The sequence below is a fragment of the Silene latifolia genome, chromosome X, assembly GCF_048544455.1.
Source record: "Silene latifolia isolate original U9 population chromosome X, ASM4854445v1, whole genome shotgun sequence".
In the NCBI taxonomy this organism is placed as follows: domain Eukaryota; kingdom Viridiplantae; phylum Streptophyta; class Magnoliopsida; order Caryophyllales; family Caryophyllaceae; genus Silene; species Silene latifolia.
Window position 1 is genome coordinate 287,584,846 of NC_133537.1, and position 20,681 is coordinate 287,605,526.

Sequence of the window (20,681 nt, forward strand, 5' to 3'; positions counted from 1 at the left end):
ATAGGTTTCTCACCTAATGCAATCATCAATTTCACTCGAAATGGGCTCAATCAAAAACGCCCAAATCGATTTTCAAGGGTAAACATTTCGCCCTAATTCAATCTATCAAAAAGACCAACAAATTCAAATGGATTCAAGAGGAAATACATACCTTGAGATGACATGTTGATAATGGCACGAATGGGAGCAAGCTAATAGACCAACAATGGCGGTTTTGTGCGATTTTGTCGAGAGGTTGAAGAAGATGAAATGAGAATGGTATGCAAACCAATCTCGCGTCTTTTACAGGAAAATAGGGAAGGCCCCTTACCTCGCCAAATTGCTCGCGCCTCAATGGGGTGCTCCCTGCTCTATTGTAGCGGAATTTTGGGCTTTAGCCCAATTTCTCATCAAACCTCAAATTTTCAATGACGACATTAGGAACCGTCATTTCGCAAATACAAAAATAATAGTGAAAATTCAAATTCACTATTTCTTCAAATTTCAAACGACGACAATTAAAACCGTCATTTTCAAAAATAATAGTGAAAATTCAAATTCACTATTTCTTCAAATTTCGAACAACGGTAATTAAAACCGTCATTTTCAAAATAATAGTTGGAAATCAAATTTCACTATTTTCATCACATCTGTCAACGGCGGCAACATAAACCGTCACTTCAAAAGCAATAGTGAAGATTCAAAATTCGTTATTTCCTCCACATCTGTCAACGGCGGGAACATAAACCGTTACCTCAAAAGCAATAGTGAAGATTCAAAACTCACTATTTCCTTCAAATGTCAATGACGGCAAATAAACCGTCACTCCAAAACTAATAGCGAAAATTCAAAATTCGCTATTTCCTTCAAAATTCAAATAAACGGCGATTAAAACCGCCACTTCAAATGCAAAAACGAGTAGTGAAGATTCAAAAATTTTTCTCTATTCCTTCAAATGTCAATAGGGGGCTTCCTCGTGGAAAACGCTTATTTCAAAAACAATAATAGTGAAATTCAAAATTCACTATTTCCACGGCGGCATCAAGAGTCCGCTATTTCCAAAACAAGCCCATCCAACGCGGCTATTCTCACGGTCGATCAACCGACCCCCCCATGGCTGGCGAGCCAAACAACGCACCGCGGCTGGCGAGCCCTCCTCATATACGCACCATGGCTGGCGAGCCTTACAACGCATCGCGGCTGGCGAGCCCTCCTCATATATGCCCCATGGCTGGCGAGCTTTATAACGCACCGCGGCTGGCGAGCCCTCCTCATATATGCCTCATGGCTGGCGAGCCTTACAACGCATCGCGGCTGGTGAGCCCTCCTCATATATGCCCCATGGCTGGCGAGCCTTACAACGCACCGCAGCTGGCGAGCCCTCCTCATATATGCCCCATGGCTGGCGAGCCTTATAACGCATCGTGGCTGGCGAGCCCTCCTCATGTACGCACCATGGTTTGCGAGCCTTACAACGCATCGCGGCTGGCGAGCCCTCCTCATATACGTCCCATGGCTGGCGAGCCTTACTACGCGCCGCGGCTGGCGAGCCCTCCTCATGTACGCACCACAGCTAGCGAGCCTTTGTCCGCAAACACGCAATGACATATCCGAAGATGCCTCAGGTATGACTCCTTCTTATGGCTGACGAGCCTTTGTACGTAGTCTAACAGGCTTTAAACGACCCGCACGGACAGTCGACAGACTCTAAACTGTTCCCGATGACAAATTTTCGTGACAACGTAATGGAGTCCTAAATGTTTAAAAAAATTCGGTGCCAGGTCGTGGATAGGACATCCATTGTGTTCCTAGAGTCGATTCTTTTGAATATCGACTGTCTCTTGAGATTAAGGCAGTTTTTGGGTGACTTTGGTTTCTTTCTCACGGTCTGCCGTAACTGGAGGCTAAGTAGATTTTTTCTGGGTCATTTCATACTGTGCTTACATCTGCAGGATTCGAGTTGAGGAAAATATCCAACCCTTATCAAGTATAGTTATTTCTCAGGGCCACTCGAGGAGTTGTAACTGAAATGCATGGTCATGCTCGAATGATGATTCGTTTATCACTTAAGTTACTCTCTAGTCGGGGAAACCACTCTTGATAATGATCGCTTGTAAAATACGACCTTTGTGAATACGGATTTGCAAATTGTTTTACATTTAGTGGGAGAAATTTTAGGATATGAGAATTGGTTATCGCACATACACTTGTGAGGACAAGTGGGAGTTTGTTGGAGCTTGTGTCCTCCACAAATTAGTGTGATAACATTTGTAAATCTCTTACAGGTTCACAAGGGTATACTTCGTATTTTAATCAGTTGATTAACGATTACCTAATAACGGTTGGCTTGCTAGTAAGTTTGACGTTATTATCATACAGATGGCGGTGATCAACTGGTCCCTAAAGGTCATACCTATAGGATGTGTTTGAGAGATGTGGTTATAGAAATATGATCACATTGATGCCTTATATGACTAAACAGTTAGTCAATGTGTTGATGAGACAATTATTTAATGAAGATTAAATAATATTAGTTGAGACGAATTAACTGTCAATTCGTAAATTGAATATAATAATTTATATTTAATTAAATGTATGTAATGTTAGCTTAGACGAATTAATCTGTTAATTCGTAATTAAATGTAATCGGTTATATTTAATATCAACAAGATGAATGTGTCATAGTGGTAATAGTGAGGGTACTCAAACCAAGAGGTCATGGGTTCGATCCTCACTAGATGACAATTTATATTTAACACATTTTTACATTTTTGGAAACCGAAAATAAGGAATTAAAACTCCTTATTATTTCGGTAAATGGGCCGGAAATTAGAGGATGAAAAATCCACCCTAGTCTACCCTAATACATGTTTAAGAGGGCAGATGGGGGAATTCATTCTAACCTAATATTTCCAACTCACTTTTGCCTCTCATCTCTACGAAAAAACACAAAAACCTAAAATTAATCAGTTAATTTTTGGATCGATTCTAGCAAAATCAAAAGACATTTCTCGGAGCATCTTGGGTGCAACTAATAGGCGAATATCATTGCGATATTGTTCTTAGGCCGAATTTGCTAGGACCGAAGGTTGTTTCTTAATCCTTTACTTTTGTTTATGTAATTTTAATTTTATGAATAGTGATCATCTCCATAAAATTCGTTATAGTCCTTGAAATTAAAGGGATGCATACAGATAAATCCCACACCTCCTCCTTCAAGGCATCAACAACGGATCCCATAGGCCCCGAATGATCCCCTGCAGCCAAAGGTAAACAAAGAATGTCAGCCGAAATTTCGGCATTACGACGGCGTAAAATGGACAAATCCAAAAAAACCTGCAAAGCAGAACAAGGCCAATCCCGCCCAAACCCAACCAACCAAAGACAATTCACAAAAACGCACAAATAAATGACTCGCCCTTCTTTTCAAGCAAAAGACGAGTCAAAACAACCACAACACCAAAAACGGTACCCCAAGACCCGTACAAGGTCCGCCAACAAACCAAAATACGTTCCCGATACAATGGGGTATTTTTCTACGGCTCAAAAAGGCAATCTCTACGCCAATTTGAGCGCAAACTGGTTAAAATTTCAAAATACGACCACAAGAAGGCAACGTGATTTTATCACGCCTCAAAGCGACCTAAACTACCATTAAGGTCCATTTCAAGACAACCGACTCAATTTAAGCCCTAAACAGCCCTTTTTCTTGTCAGACATAAGACCGTCACAAAAGGCAAAAATTCCAATTTTGCCCACAATACCCAACAAAGGTCCACAATGGCAAATACGGTCTTTCCCGACTACAATGCAACCTAGTGGGACCCATTACCCAAGCAAATAAACTTGGCATTGTGAAATGAGACGGTTTATTCGCCTCACTCACGCTTTTCGAGCATAGAGGACGTAAACGGGGACCAAAATGCAAACTAAAAGCACCCCTATACTCCTAAATAGGTTTCTCACCTAATGCAATCATCAATTTCACTCGAAATGGGCTCAATCAAAAACGCCCAAATCGATTTTCAAGGGTAAACATTTCCCCTAATTCAATCTATCAAAAAGACCAACAAATTCAAATGGATTCAAGAGGAAATACATACCTTGAGATGACATGTTGATAATGGCACGAATGGGAGCAAGCTAAAAGACCAACAATGGCGGTTTTTGTCATGGATTTTGTCGAGAGGTTGAAGAAGATGAAATGAGAATGGTATGCAAACCAATCTCGCGTCTTTTACGGGAAAATAGGAAGGCCCCTTACCTCGCCAAATTGCTCGCGCCTCAATGGGGTGCTCCCTGCTCTATTGTAGCGGAATTTTGGGCTTTAGCCCAATTTCTCATCAAACCTCAAATTTTCAATGACGACATTAGGAACCGTCATTTCGCAAATACAAAAATAATAGTGAAAATTCAAATTCTCTATTTCTTCAAATTTCAAACGACGGCAATTAAAACCGTCATTTTCAAAAATAATAGTGAAAATTCAAATTCACTATTTCTTCAAATTTCGAACAACGGTAATTAAAACCGTCATTTTCAAAATAATAGTTGGAAATCAAATTTCACTATTTTCATCACATCTGTCAACGGCGGCAACATAAACCGTCACTTCAAAAGCAATAGTGAAGATTCAAAATTCGCTATTTCCTCCACATCTGTCAACGGCGGGAACATAAACCGTTACCTCAAAAGCAATAGTGAAGATTCAAAACTCACTATTTCCTTCAAATGTCAACGACGGCAAATAAACCGTCACTCCAAAACTAATAGCGAAAATTCAAAATTCGCTATTTCCTTCAAAATTCAAACAAACGGCGATTAAAACCGCCACTTCAAATGCAAAAACGAGTAGTGAAGATTCAAAAAAATTTCACTATTCCTTCAAATGTCAATAGGGGGCTTCCTCGCGGAAAACGCTTATTTCAAAAACAATAATAGTGAAATTCAAAATTCACTATTTCCACGGCGGCATCAAGAGTCCGCTATTTCCAAAACAAGCCCATCCAACGCGGCTATTCTCACGGTCGATCAACCGACCCCCCCATGGTTGGCGATCCATACAACGCACCACGGCTGGCGAGCCCTCCTCATATACGCACCATGGTTGGCGAGCCTTACAACGCACCGCGGCTGGCGAGCCCTCCTCATATATGCCCCATGGCTGGCGAGCTTTATAACGCACCGCAGCTGGCGAGCCCTCCTCATATACGCCCCATGGCTGGCAAGCCTTACAACGCATCGCGGCTGGCGAGCCCTCCTCATATACGTCCCATGGCTGGCGAGCCTTACTACGCGCCGCGGCTGGCGAGCCCTCCTCATGTACGCACCACAGCTAGCGAGCCTTTGTCCGCAAACACGCAATGACATATCTGAAGATGCCTCAGGTATGACTCCTTCTTATGGCTGGCGAGCCTTTGTACGTAGTCTAACGGACTTTAAACGACCCGCACGGACAGTCGACCGACTCTAAACTGTTCCCGACGATAGGTCCTTGGCTCGTAACCTCGAGTCGCCTTGGCGTCGCCCTTCCCGACGGCAGGTCCTTGGCCCAAATCCTTTCGAGCCGCCTTTACGTCGCTTGGGTCTCCAGGTTGTAGTCTTCGATTGACCTGGGGGCTCTACTTTGACTTTCGCCCTGTCCAAGCCTCAGTCAAAGTGGGGGCTCTGTAGATACTCAGTATCTGCTGAGACTTCGACAAACACCAGATGATTATTGGACTACAACATGCTTTGGAATCGCGGCGTTTGATCGACAATTTGTGTACAACTTTATGTCGGAAAACTTAAAACGATTTCGAAAATAAAACTTTTCAAAAGTACCTGGAATGTTCAATGTATAACGACGGGGTCGCAATGACACTAAATAGAGTCAAAACCGACACCGGACCAAAAACTGACTCAAAAATTCAAATCCCGACTCTAACAACGAGTCAAACCGAGTCAAACACAAAAAACAAACCATTCAAATGCTTCCATGTTAAGATTTCCCGGATTCATGTATGGTCAAGTACCAAACATGTGCATACAAATCCTAGGATAGAACAAATCATGATTGCATTTGCGTGAAAGCGACAAGACACCTCGAAGACGTGCGACGTGGCTCGCGCCTCTTTGAGCAGCCCAGGTGGCCACGTCGCTCAAAACTCACACAACCACTCATTTTCCTATAAATACCCTCAAATGCCCCCATTTGAGAACTTACGCGAGTGACCGCCCCCTCTTTCTCCCTTAAAATTCTCGACTCGACCTCCTAAGTCACAATCCGACGCGTATTTACGACCTACCGATCGTAAATACAAGCCTTACACATTGTTTGGTACCTTCATCGTGCATTAAATCACTTGACCAACCATTTCGACCACTACACCATCACTAAACTTAATAAAACACTCTTTTTACTTACTAAAACGGTTTTAAACCGAGTCTTTTCCGACCAAACGAGTTGATACACTTACTTCAGTTTCTCGCCATAAACCAAGCATGTAAGTATGAGGGTGTAAAAATCCTTCTTTTATCATGTCTTTACTTGTTTCATGACTATAACATGCTAAATCATGCATAACATGGTCCAAAACATGGGAAGAATGAGCCAAAACCGGACTTTTTGGTTGAGGCAGAGGCTACTTACGTAACACATAGGCTCGCGTCTAAAGCAGCCTGCCCAGCCTTAAGTCCAATCCGTGTTTGGTCTCTTCTTTTTCTCTATTTTTCATTTTCATATTTGTAATCGGTTTTTACCATTTCAAGTATTTTCAAACCCATTTTATTTTCTTCTACAAGTTTTAACCATAAAGCATTTTTCACCCTTGGTTCTTAATACCATGACAGTTTAATCCGTGTTTCGGTGATAATATTTGGGTAATTACATTTAAGAGGTATTTTAAAGCCTTTTATTTCATTTCTTTATATTTTGGAAAGTATTTTAAAGCCTTTCATCATTTCTTTACATTTTCAAAATAAATGTATTAGTCACCAACACAAAGTCATCCTTGGTTCTACATACCATGTCGGATTTTAACCCGAGTACGATGATGAGTATCGACTAATTATATTCAAATGAACTTAAAATAATTATTTCATAATTATTTTCAAAACTATTCATGTTAATCTTACAAAGTCGAACTCGACATCGAATATCATCAAAACAATGATGATTATTCAAGTCTCGTTCCTCAAATCAACACAAATACGACCTAAACGGTCCTTTCAAACCAAAACGGGTCCAAATACCCATTTTCAATACGTTTTATATACGTTTTTCAATGGTCAGAATGCGTCTTATACTGTTGACTGACCCGCGCCTAAACAGGCCATTTCTTTTCCTATTTTCAAACCAGGGGAGACCCCCTTACATCGCTAATAGGCTCGCGCCTCATCCATTCGCCGGGGTGCAGTGTGGTCCATTCCCTTTCCAAAGATTAGTCTAGGACGATCCCGACTCCGGCTAACCCGGATATAGGACGGATCAGACGAATAACTTGCTCATTCAAAAACCGTATTTGCAAAACGTCTTATTAAGACAAATAGATCACGTTATGCACCATAAACCTAATTTGGTAAATGGATGTTTAATTTCCGTCTTGCATGCAAATCAACCATAAATCAAACTCGACATCTTATACTTGATACTTGGATTAAATCAACCAACTTAGAAAGCTCTCACGTGTTAGGTTTAAATTATTGGATGCGCATTCATGCATTTAAACCGTTTTATCAACTTTTGCATTCAACCAACCAAGATCGATCAGTAGAGGCCGCTACCGCGGGCGGGATTGGGTGTCTGATTAAAGGGCTTCCCAATACGTACCTTCACCTCTTACTCAGAAACTTTGGATAGTGGACGACCTTATCCAGGGCGTACGAGAATCATTCTAGAGATAGGATGCTAAAGAGGGACGATTCCTTATCTTTAGTACCTATGTCAAACACTGTTTTATGCTTCGTTTGACCGAGGTATAAAGTGGATTCGAACGGGTTCCAAGCATCCCACAAATGCTTGGTGGGACTCCGAACATCTCTAATCGTTTCGAGACCCTTGCCGAGACGAAACTGACCGATCTAAAACGATACGGTCGAAAGCATTATTTTACGCCGCCGAGCGTGGCTTTCAAAAGACCGCTGTATGTCCCACAGATCGGCTGGGGCGTCCAGGTGGCTACGTCCACAACAGGAAGTTGGATTTGCTTGACAATCTGCACTCTAGAGTAAAGGAGGATGATATGGACTTTATTAATAAGCCTTTTCTACCACAGGACGTTAGGAGGGATGTCTTCCAACTGGGTGCGCTTTAATCACCTGGTCCTCATGGAGTGCCGGCCTATTTTTTCCAAAAGTATCGGTATGTTGTTAAGGATGATGTTGCTGCTGCGGTTCTTTCCGTTCTTAATACGGGTTCTGTTTAGAGAGAATTAAATAGGACATTTATCACATTGGTGCCTAAATGTGATAACTCGAAAATTGTCAAAGATTACCGCCCTATCGGTCTTTGCAACGTTGTAATGAAGATTGTTACTAAGTGTATTACTAATAAGCTGATACAGATTATGAGGTATATTATAAGTGATCACTAGAATGCTTTTGTCCATGGCCGCCTTATTAGTCATAATATTTTACTTGCCCATGAAGCCATTCATAATATCAACTCTCAAAGGGTGGGTGCTTACGGTAAATTTGCGTTCAAGGCGGATGTGAGCAAGGCATATGATAGGGTTAGTTGGCCCTTCCTTGCTGCTACATTACGAGCTTTTAGTTTCCCGGATAAGCTGGTCTGCCTTATTATGAATTGTGTAACAATAGTTTCTTACGAGGTTCTTCTGAATGGTTCCCCATTTAAGAAATTTAAACCTATGTGTGAGATTCGGCAGGGCGACCCGCTTTCACCTTTCTTATTTATTCTATGTATGGAGGTTATTTCTTGTAACGTGCTGGAAGCTCACTTTGGAACAATTGTTTTTGTTAAATGTTGTTGTTTTTTCGTCTCTTCCTTATCTTGCTTGTGTGTTCTCGCCTAAGCGTGGGTGTCCATTCTCAGGTGTCCCTACTTACTTCGTTTTGACAGGATCGTCCCTTACCAGGCGTTCCTGACTACTCTGGATTTTGGTCAAGGTATTATTTGGAGTGCCCTTGCCTACTTAATTCCATCGTTCGGTCTGGGAGTCCCTCTAAGGGTGTCTGCACCTACTCTGGCCATTTTCAGTCAGAGTGTCCCTCTAGGGGTGCCTCCGCCTACCCTTTTTTTCGGTCCGGACGTTACTCTAGGGGAGTCCCTGCCTAATCCGGCATTTCGGTCTGGGTGTCCCTTTATGGGTGTCAACTGCCTACTTCTTCATTTCAGTCCGGGCATCCCTCTAGGGAATTCCCTGCCTACTCCGGTATTTTGGTCTGGATGTCCTTTTACAGGTGTTTACTGCCTACCTATTCGTTTCGGTCTGGGCGTCCCTCTAAGGGATTCCCTACTTACTCCGGGGTCTTCGTGCGTCTTTTTTGTCTGGGTGTCCCTTTACGGGTGTCCACTGCCTACTTTGATGTCTTCACCCATCGTTTCGGTCGGGGTATCTGCTTACGGGTGTCCACTGCCTACTTTGATGTCTTCATTCATTATTTCGGTCGGGGGTGTCCCTTTGCGGTTGTCCACTGCCTACTTTGATGTCTTCTTTCATCGTTTCGGCGTGGGTATCCCTGCTTAGTTTGATGTTTCAAGCCATTGTTCCACTTTTGTGGTGGCCTCCCTGCCCCCTGCTTATTGGTTGCGACTGTATGTAGTGCTGATAGGCATAACCGACCATTTTTATTCCGATTACTTTCAAGGGGGGCTTGTTACAACTTTGCATGGAGTCGTCGACATGCTTGATCGTCCTCCGGCTTGCTCATGACAATGGCAGTTGCCTAGATTGGAGTTCCGTCGTTCTTCCTTAGAAGTAATATTTCTTGATGGTGTCGGCATTCCAGTGTGCCCCCAATTCAGCTCCGTCCATATCGGCCAAGGTATATGTACTGGGCCTTAGGATCTTGGTGATTTGGAATAGGCCTTCCCATTTGGCAGATAGTTTTCCATGTAGGTTACCCTGTCCGACCGTTGCGCTTTTCCTTAGGACATAATCTCCGGCTGCAAACTATTGTTGTTGTACTCTTCGATTGTATTATTTTCTCATTCAGTTTTGGTACACTGCGATGTTCAATCGGGCTCGTATCCTTGTTTCTTCCACTAGGTCGAGGGCGCCTCTCATGGCTTCTTCGTTGCTCTCTAGGTCGAAATATATGTTGTGTGCGGTGGGTATTTGAATTTCCACCGGCAACATTGCTTCTACTCTGTAAACCAGATTGAAAGGAGTGTGGCCGGTGGCCTCTTTGACCGTGGTTTTGAGTGACCATAGGACACTCTCCAGCTCATCTTCCCACGCTTCTTTCAGTTCGACCATGCGTTTTCTTAGGCCGACCAGTATTTGTTTGTTGGCTGCCTCTGCCTGACCATTGCTTTGTAGGGTGGCAAACGGCGGAGTAAGCGTGTCTGATGTTGTAGGTCTCTAGCCATTCCTTCAGATTGTCGTTGTCGAACTGTCTCCCTTGGTCGAAGACCATTATTTTGGGAATGCCGAATCTGGTGATAATATTCTGCCAGATGACTTTCCTGACTACTGCTTCGGTGATTCTGACTACGGCCTCTGCCTCCACCCATTTTGATAAGTAGTCGATGGCTACCAATAGGAACCTTCTTCCTCTACTCGCGGTAGTAAAGGGCCCTAGTATATCCATTCCCCATTAGGCGAAGGGTATCGGGCTTAGCACTGGTTGCAGGTCTCTTGCTGGCGCGTGTATGACGGGTGCGTGGATTTGGCAATTCCTACACCTCCTCGTCAGTTCCTTGGCGTCTGCCTTAATGGTGGGCTAGAAGTATCTTGCCCTTAGTGCCTTGTGGGCCAGACTTCTACCTCTGATGTAGTGCCCGCAAATGCCGGAGTAGATATCCGACAGTGCTTGCGCGTCCTCTCTCGGGTTCAAGCATTTCAGGAGTGCGCTTGAGAACCCTCTCTTGTAGAGTATTCCTTCGACAGTAGGAAATGACTGGCGATTGTTCGGATCTTTCTTTCCGTCATCCTCTCTGGTATATTTCCTTCGGTCTTGAAGTGGACTATGTCCGTCAGCTAGGTCGGACCTTCGGGCTCGACAACTCCAATTGGTGTCGGGCCCAGCCCTATGCACTTTATGACTTGTACGTCGACCCACACTTGACAATCGAGGGCTCTCTTACTTTGTATTCTCCTTCGATTTGATTGGCAATGAGTAGGGAGTCTGTGAATAGTCGTAGTACTCTGGCTACGGCTGCGGTGGCGAGTTCAATGCCCACTATCATTGCTTCGTATTCGGTCTCGTTGTTATACGCCTCGAAGGTGAATCTTAGGGCATGCTCGAATTCTGCTCCCCCTGGGCTGGTGATAACTACTCCTGCTCCGGACTCGGCAGTTGTGGATGACCCGTCAGTGTAGACTTCCTATGCTTCTTCGGGTTCCTCACTCTCGTCGGAGCGGGAACACTTAGCCAGGAAATCCGCTAGGGCTTGAGCTTTTCTGGCAGCGGGGTTGATATTTGATTTCATGCCCTGACATCTTGACTACCCATTTTAGCAACCGACCGGAGTTCTCAAACTTTTCGAGGGCCTTCTCGAGAGGCTGGTATGTCATTACCGTTACGGGATGTGCGTCGAAGTACTGGCGCAGTCTTCTGACTGCTATCACTACGGCGAATGCGGCCTTCTCGATGAGCAGTTTCTCTCAGTTAGACCCAGTGCGTGGCTGATGAACTAGATGGGTTGCTAGCTCTTGCCTTCATCTCTTAGTATCATGGCACTGACGGTGACGTTAGTAACGACTACGTATAAGTAGAGTGTTTCACCAGTCACCGACCGAGTTAGGGTTGGTAGTTCTTTAAGGTTGTTCTTAAGATCGTCAAAGGCATGCCTTTGCTCCTCCTCCCACCGAAACTGTTGATTACCCTTTAAGACATTGAAGAAAGGTCTTGACTTGTCTCCCGACCTCGATATGAATTGGGACAACACTGCCATCCATCCTGTGAGTCTCTGAATGTCTCTGATCGTGCGCGGTTCTGGGAGGTCTATGACAGCCTGTACCATTTCCGAGATGGCGTCTATTTCGCTCGCGCTGACCAGGAACCCAAGGAACTTTCCGAACCGTACCCAAAAAGTGCACTTCTTGGGGCTCAGCCTTATCTGGTACTTTTGAAAGGACATGAACATTTCTTCGATGTCGTTCAGATGTTCTTCTTCGCTCTTGCTTTTGATGATGGCGTCGTCGACATATAACTCCACGTTCCTTCCTCCTTTGGTAGGTGGCTCCCGCGTTCTTTAGGCCGAATGACATCATTTTGTACATGAACGTGTTGTGGCCTGTGATGAACGTGCACTTGACTTTGTCGGGCTCCCATAGGTGTACCTGGTGGTACCCCGAGAAGGTGTCTAGGAAGCTTAACATGGAATGGCCGCATGTGGAGTCAACCAGCTGGTCGATTCTCGGCAGCAGGGAACAATCTTTGCAGCATGCTTTGTTGAGGTTGGTAAAGTCCACACACATCCTCTATGCTCTGGAGGCTTTCTTTACCATGACAACGCTAGCAAGCCACTCCGGATAGTCACATTTCTCAATGAATCCTGCAGACAGTAACTTGTCCACCTCCTCCTTTATAACAGCGTCTTTTTTTGTTGACATGTTCCTTTTCTTCTGTGTGACCGGCTTACATGTGGGGTCTACGTTCAGCTTGTGAACGATGACTTCCTTACTCACTCCCGGCATTTCGTCGGCGGAGTATGCGAAGACATCCTTGTTTCTTTCCAGTACCCTGATCATTTGGTCTCTAAAGGTGGGGGTAATGTCTTCACCAATGATCACGGAGCATCCAGGGCCAAGCTCGACTTTGGCAGTCCCTGCCCCCGATACTAGTCGTTTGTGATTAGTTGACCTCCCTTTACTTGTACTTGCCTCTGCCTCTGGTATTGAGCGCTTGAAGCTCCTTTGCACCTCTCGGCAGAAGTTGCACCCGGCCGTACCGGGGTTTGGACTGTCTCTCTTCTTTGCCGAAGAGATTTGTTTGAATGTCATTACGTTGCATGACCTCGAAGAGATATGGCTTTGGTGGAGCTTTTCCGCTCTTCCGACGTCTGACACGTACACGAGTGCAAGTGTCCGGACGAATATCACTGCGTTATTCTCGCCCAGGTTCCGCTCTTGGGTGTTATTTGGGGTAGGTATTTTGTGTGCTTGACTTGGGTTTGACCCGTGTCAAGTCGGGATTTGAATTTTAAGTCGGTTTTTGGCCTGGTGTCAGTTTTGACTCTAATTAGTGTCATTTTAATGCAAATGGTATGATAAAACCATTTATGGCATTATTTTTGACATTCGAGACTCGGGTTGACTCAGATTGACTCGGGTTGCAGGTTTTTGAGTCGATTTTGGGTACGAGGCCGGTTTTAACTCTAAATAGTATTGTTTTAATGCAAATGAAGTTAGAAACCAATATTGAAATCATTTTTCATATCCGAGTAATGCATTAAACCGTGTCATGTATAGCCAATCCACGCACGCATATCAAAAACACGTTATAATCCGATCATCATCAGGTGGTTTTTGGAAGGTGCAGATACTGTGTATCTACAGAACCCCCACTTTGACTGAGGCTTGGACGGGGCGAAAGTCAAAGTATAACCTCCTGGTCAATCGAAGATTATAACCTAAAGACCATTGTGACGTCGAGGCGACTCAAAAGGGTTTAAGCCAAGGACCTGCCGTCGGGAAGGGCGACGTCGAGGCGACTCGGGGATTCGAGTCAAGGACCTGTCATCGGCAACAATTTAGAGTCTTTCGACTACCTATGCGGGTCATTTAATGTCTATTAGACTATTTATAAAGGCTCTCCAGCCATAAGAAGGAGTCATACCTGAGCCATCTTCGGGATATGTCCTTGAATTGCTTCTTGTTCGTGCGTAGAGGATCGCCAGCTATTGAAGGTGGCGTAGAGACTTGCCAGCCATTGAAGGTGCGTAAGGGCTTGCCAGACATGAAAGGTGCGTAGAGGCTCGCCAGCCATCGATGGTCGAATGATCGACTGCGGGAAATAGCCTGAAACATCGGGCTTATTTCAAGATATTGTCCGGTAATGACTTCCAACCAGGTTGACGTTGATAGGTTTGGCTAGGGAGCAATGAACTTCAACTTGCTGGGGGTCAAAAACGAACTCTGTGGGTGGATAAATCATCTAAGCAAGGCTCTCTGGAAAACCATTTAGGAAGAGCGTTGCATCGGGATTATGAATGATGTTGCGAGGATCTTTGAAAGATCTGTGTGACTTCCATTTGAATATCAGCACTCGCTGGGGAGTTAGAAACTTCTCAGGACTCGCTGGGATATGAGTTGCCGCTCGTTGGGAGGTAGCGTATGCCATGTAATCGACGCGGTTAAAGCCCTTGGACTTGACGGGTCGGCGTTTGTTGGGAAGAACCCACTACTCAGTTGGAGTGCGTTTTTCTTCTCAAGATTATATGCATGGTTAGTGACCACACAAATCCGCAGTCGCATAGACAAGCACGTAGCATGTAAGCATATAAGCACATAAGCATATAAGCATGTAAGCAATTAGCACGTAATATCTCGCGTGAGGGGAGATAGAAGTTTTGAAAGTTGTGAAGCTTAATATTGAGTCTTGTTGCTCGTAGATCCGTGATTTGATAGATTGGAAACACGTGACTGTTGCGACATTGACTCACATAGACGCATACTAACAGACTGACAAACAGACGGTCATGAACGTGATACAAACTCAGTATCGACACGACACGGGGGTGACTCTGATAGACTTTGCTTACGTGTGTGCAAATCCTTAGCCAAGAAAGGATAACAACACGTATCAAATCCCTGAGGTAGAAGGTCCGTTCGGCTGGGGAACACAAATTGATTATCTCCTCCAGACATCTTTGCCTTCGTTTGCTTGTTTGAGATCCCGTCTCGAGTTTTGATGATTCGGAGAGCAGAACCATAATCTTGCCATCGTCCAGACCGACCACTAGGCTAAAGGTGGTTTATTTTTAAATTTATTTAGACTCAAGGGATGAAGGACGAGTAACATCTCGGAAAAGAAGCCCCTAGAGTGAGAAGGTGAGAATTTGGCAAAAGGAAGCATTGGGTGACGCATCCAAGAAGGAGCCCCCAGTAAAGAGGTATAGCATTGAGCGTGCGGCTGAGTGAGTTGGGAGTGATAGATGAAGAGGGATCTACAATTGTGTAAGGTGTGTACGGTTGTGTCCTTGTTGAGGGACTACCTACGTATTCGCGTGTTTGCGAAATCAAACCAGATCGTAGTTCTTGCTGGGTGTGAAATGGGTTGCAAATTGGAGGTGTGAAAATTGAATGTGTGTGGGGGTGTGGTTTTGCCCTCATAATAGGACTGCCTACGTATTCGCGTGTTTGCAAAATCAAACCAGATCGTAGTTTTGCTGTGTGCGATAATTCAATTTAAGGTGTATGGTTGCGTCCTTGATGGACTGCCTATGTATTCGCGTGTTGCAAAATCAATCCAGGTCGTAGTTCTGAGGTGTGTGCCTAAGCTAGCTATTAGGACCTTAAAGTGTGAAGGTCATGACGGTAAATGCCGTTTGGTGACTCGAAAATTGATTTGAGAGAATTCCACCTTAATCATGAATCGAAGAGGTCTAATTTGTGAAAATGTTTCTTGTCACGTGAGCACACTAAAAAGTGGACTCTAAGAATGAAATGGGCATATTCTGTTCCGGGGAGCAATGTTTTTTGAAGACTCTGTATCTTGGTCAGGGTGAACATGGCTTCGACATTAAGGAATATGGAGCCTGGTAATAATAGGTTTGTTTGACAGATAAAAATCTGGAGCTTGTATTTGTGGTGCTTAGGCCGATGGGTTACGGCTTGTAATGTGGTGCAAAATGGGGTCTCGGGCTTGATATGGCCTGAGCACGAAATGGTTGGTAAACAATGTGGGATCAGAATCCCATGTCTGGACCTTAAAGGTTAAGGTGTGATATTATGAGCTTGAGGGAAATCCTCAGAATCCTAGATAGGTCTCCCTATAACAGTCTCTAGAAGGACTTAGGGGTGAAGCGATGTTGGTTATGATCTTGAGGGGAATCCCTAGGATCCTATATAGGTCTTCATATAACAGTCTCTAGAAAGACTTAAAGGTGCGGCAATATTGGGTCTGTTGTTAGTTGACGAGTCTTGAGCTCTTATGTTAGCTCTTTGACGTCAAATTTGGGGCCTTGGACTTATTGGTCAAGGACTTGGTGGGAAGAGAGGTTGAGGTTTTAGTGTTTGATGTGTTGGACTCATTGGTCCGGGATTTTGGTGTGTTGGACTCATTGATCCTGGGCTTTGGACTCATTGGTCCTGAACTTAGTGTTTTAGACTCACTGGTCCGGGATTTTGTGTGTTCGACTCATTGGTCCTGGGCTTTGGACTCATTGGTCCTGGACTTGGTGTTTTGGACTTATTGGTCCGGGATTTCGTGTGTTGGACTCATTGGTCCGGGGCTTTGGACTTATTGGTCCTGGACTTTGTCTTTTGAACTCATTGGTCCTGGATTTTGTGTGTTGGACTCATTGGTCCTGGGCTTTGGACTCATTGGTCCGGGATTTTTGTGTTGGACTCATTGGTCCGAGATTTTTGTGTTTTTGACTCATTGGTCCGAGGTTTTTGTGTTGGGCTCATTGGTCCGAGGTTTTGTGCTTTGGACTCATTGGTCCGAGGTTTTTGGTGTCTGATGCTTTCTTTGGATTTCGGCCTTTCGAGAAGGGTTTCAATCTGGTTTTGTTTTGATTTTGACTTGAGTCTTTGGCCTTTGCCTTGGGTGAGTAGCTTTAATTTGGCTATGGGTTTTGTTTTTGCTTCGTCTTTGGGTGAATAGCTTTTGGCTTCGGTTTGTAAGGCCTTTTGAATGTGACCTTAGCTCTGGAGAAATTGGGAAGGTGGCTTGTCCCTTATGTGTTAACGTTGTTTTGACATGTCGGTGGTATCTATTGTTCTTACACTGGGTCACGGTCAAATTTACGAACGTTATGGAGCTCCAGTCTAACGGATCTTCCTCCGAGGGCATCGGAAGAGTAGACCGCTTTAAGGTTTTGGGGTTTTTTTGTTTAGGTTAGACTAACATTTTTGTTAGACGTTTGTTTGTGTTTTTGGGGTGTTTTTTTTGTGGGAAGAGGGTTTGACTTGGTGGGTCCAGGTCTCACCTTGGAGACATGTGTTTCCTGTTGGTTTGTCGTTTGCTATGGTAGTTTGTTGATTGCGGGCTTGCTTTGTTTTGGTGGTTTGCTTCGTTTTTGGAAATGGGTAGGCTTAGATATACTCATTCTTTGCTGTCCTTCGCTCGAGGATGGTGAAGGTGCAAGCGGGGATATACCCGGTAGTGAGAGGTTGATTTTTGTGATGGGATATTTTTGTGGAGAATGGGCTTGCCTTCCGTCATTGATCATGAACAAGGAGATGTTCTGGTTTGTTATCTGGGTTCGTCGTAGAATCCCTTTGATAAAAGCTCGTTCTAAATTGGGTGCTAATGAAAGGTTTCTATTGCCAAACATGGAATAGCTAAAGGATATGGACACGGAGTTCCGGGTCCTTTGCTTACTTAGTACGGAACGTCACTTGAGTGTACTCACATTGAATCGGAATGTGGTATTTGTTTTTTAAAAATCAATTCTCAAATCAATTCTCGTTGTCAACGGGAACTGTTGAAAGGAAGAGAGAAGAATATACGTGAAAGTTGTGCTTTTATTTAGATAAATAAGAGGTTAGCACAGACTCAAGGAATACGTGTGACTCATGAGGACAGCCCCCAGTTTGTCACTTAGGAATAAAAGGACATACACTAGGATAGATATGAGAAAGCCTCAGACTCGGACTCAGACTCGGACTCGATCTCAGACTCGTACTCCTAATCATCACTTTCCTCTATAAAGATTTCTTTCGCAGCATCCAGCGGCTTGATTGTTTGGTCTTGAGCATTGACCCACTTGAGCACTTCACTCTCGTTGTTGGGGATGATATGAGGACAATAGTCTATGAGACTTCCATGTCCGTGCAGAATGAGATGTACATTAAGGTTGTCTTCATCACTTGGTTGGCATAAGGATGAAGCTATCAGTTCTTGGTTGTCGATCATGTCTTGAATAGCATGTTTCAAGTTGAAGCATGTTTCAATATCGTGATCGTTTCCCTGATGATATTGGTAGTAGGCGTTGCCATTCCAGAAACGGATTTTCCTGCATTCAGGAGGGTCCAGAGTGGGCCCGATTGGTTGTAGCTTCCCTTCAGTCATGAGCCTTTGAAGGGCTACGGCATAAGTTATGTCGAGATTAGGGAATATCCTTTGGGAGTGTTTAACCTTGTCGTTTAACTTGAGACATCCAGGAGGATTGTCTTGACTGCGAGGTGCGGCTATGATTTTGCCAGCTTCAATCATATCTTGAATGACATACTTGAGTATGAAATAAGTTTCGGTGTCATGGCCCTTGCCTTGGTAATATTGGCAATAGGCATTTCTATTCCAAAAATGAGTTCTTTTGTGTTCAGGTGGATCCGGAGTCGGACTAATGGGTTGGAGCAATCCTTCTGAAGCAAGTATCTCCGGAGCGGTGTCATATGTTATTCCCAGATCTGTGAATACCCTTTGATCTTTTTCCATGGTTCCAACGTTGGTGTTTTTTGGGATGTTTTGTGAGTTTTGTTTTTGTCAACCTTGAGCGGAAACAGGATTTGGTCGTAGTTAATGGGAAGTTTTTGGGATGTTGCTTGGTATTTTGAAGGGGATTTTGGTGAGGCAATTTCATGTTCTTTGTTGGTGGGTTCATGGGTGTGAGAACCATTAGATGATTCCTCATTTTCAACAGCTATTGGTTGGTAAACGGAGGGTTGGTCTTCTCCTTGGCGATTAGGTTCATTTTCGGTATTACCCAACCTTTTCTTCAAATTAGCTACTCGAGTGTTCAAGTCATCGATAGCCACTTGCAGCTTTGAGAATATATTGTTGATAGAGACGAAGAGCATCATTATACCGCTTTGTATGCCATCCTCATCAATTACATGAATTTTTTCATCGTCAGGAGAGATGAGGTGAGAGCAGTCTAGGAAGGATTCCTGACTGTGTTCAATAGGGTTTTCAGGATGGTTGTTCTTGTCGTTTGCTGAGGGAGGTAGTGGTAATTTTCCCTTTTCAATCATATCATTGATGACACCTTTTAGGGGGAGACATGTCTCAGTATCGTGTCCGCGACCTTAGTAATATTGACAAAACAGTTTTCCGTCCCATCTACGTCCTCGCTTGTGTGGTAAAGGGTCTGGAGTTGGACCAATCGGCCAAAGCTTTCCTTTGGAGATCAGCCTTTTCAAAGTTGTGGCATAAGGGATACCCAAATCAGGGAAGGACCTATGAGGTCGCCTGGTCTTGTTTGGCGGAGCACCTAAGGAATTGGCTTCAGTGGTTTTGGTAGCCTTCCAACTAGGGTTGATTTTATCGTTGGCAAGTAGTCGGCTTTCAAGGAGCTTAACCCTTTGCTCAATTTCAGAAGAGGGAAAATTCCTGGTTATCATTTTATCCTCAACTTGGGAGAGACGAGTGCTCAAGTTTTCTACGGTAGCTAGGAGTCGAAGGACCATGTTGTTGATTTCGGCAGAAATCATGGCGGATGCAGATTGATCGGCTTCTTGAGTTTCTTGTTGACGATCGATGGCACCCAAGGGATTCATTTTTAACATAACGATAGGTGTTATAACTTGTCTTGGCAAGGGATTGCACGAACAACGGCAAGTACGACACATATGTTTAAAAGGCAGTTATGTCGTGAAGATGCGACGGTATGACTAGGTTATGAGTTCATTAAAAATCACGAATGACCTCTTGTGTTTGAACTCTTGGTGCATGACTTTGAACTTAGACTCGAGTGTTGATTTTGGCATAGTGATGCCTATACAGACGAATTTTGACTCAGTTTGGATGTGTGTTGCTGGCATGACGCCGTTGGACAAGACATGTACACAAACTTGACTATTGACCTATAATGTAGGGGAAAGACGGGTCTAATAGCCGAGAGGTTTTGACTCTGCGAACGCGGTTGGATATGTCTTTGACAATTGGGTGAAACGACCTAGGCCAAAAGGTAGGACTAACTTTGGCGGACACTCGTCGTCATTTAGACAACTTGACTCAATTCGAGGCTGAATCGGAATGGTAGACTGATATGTACATGTTGCTATTATTTATGAAGGATTTTCGAAAATTGAAATTTTCAAAAAGGCGGAGTTTGCCTAGGGCTTTCTTTCGAAAAAGGTTGAGTTCATTTTCGAAAGATGGATTCGAAATAATCAGGGGTTGCAACGGCTTAGAAAACAGTACGTGGTTTTCAAAGACGGGTTTCGAAATTCAAAATCACGGATTTGAAAATCGAGAATTGAAGAATTTGGAATCGTTGTCACATTGGCCATAAAAACGGTTAAATTTGTTTTCAAACAATTTGAAATTGGGTTGAAAATTTGAAAACGGTTAAATTCGTTTTCAAACAATTTGAAATTGGAGAATTTGAAAATGGTTAAGTTTGTTTTCAAGCAATTTGAAAATGAGTTGAAAATTTGAAAACGGTTAAATTTGTTTTCAAACAAACGTGATTTGAAACTTGG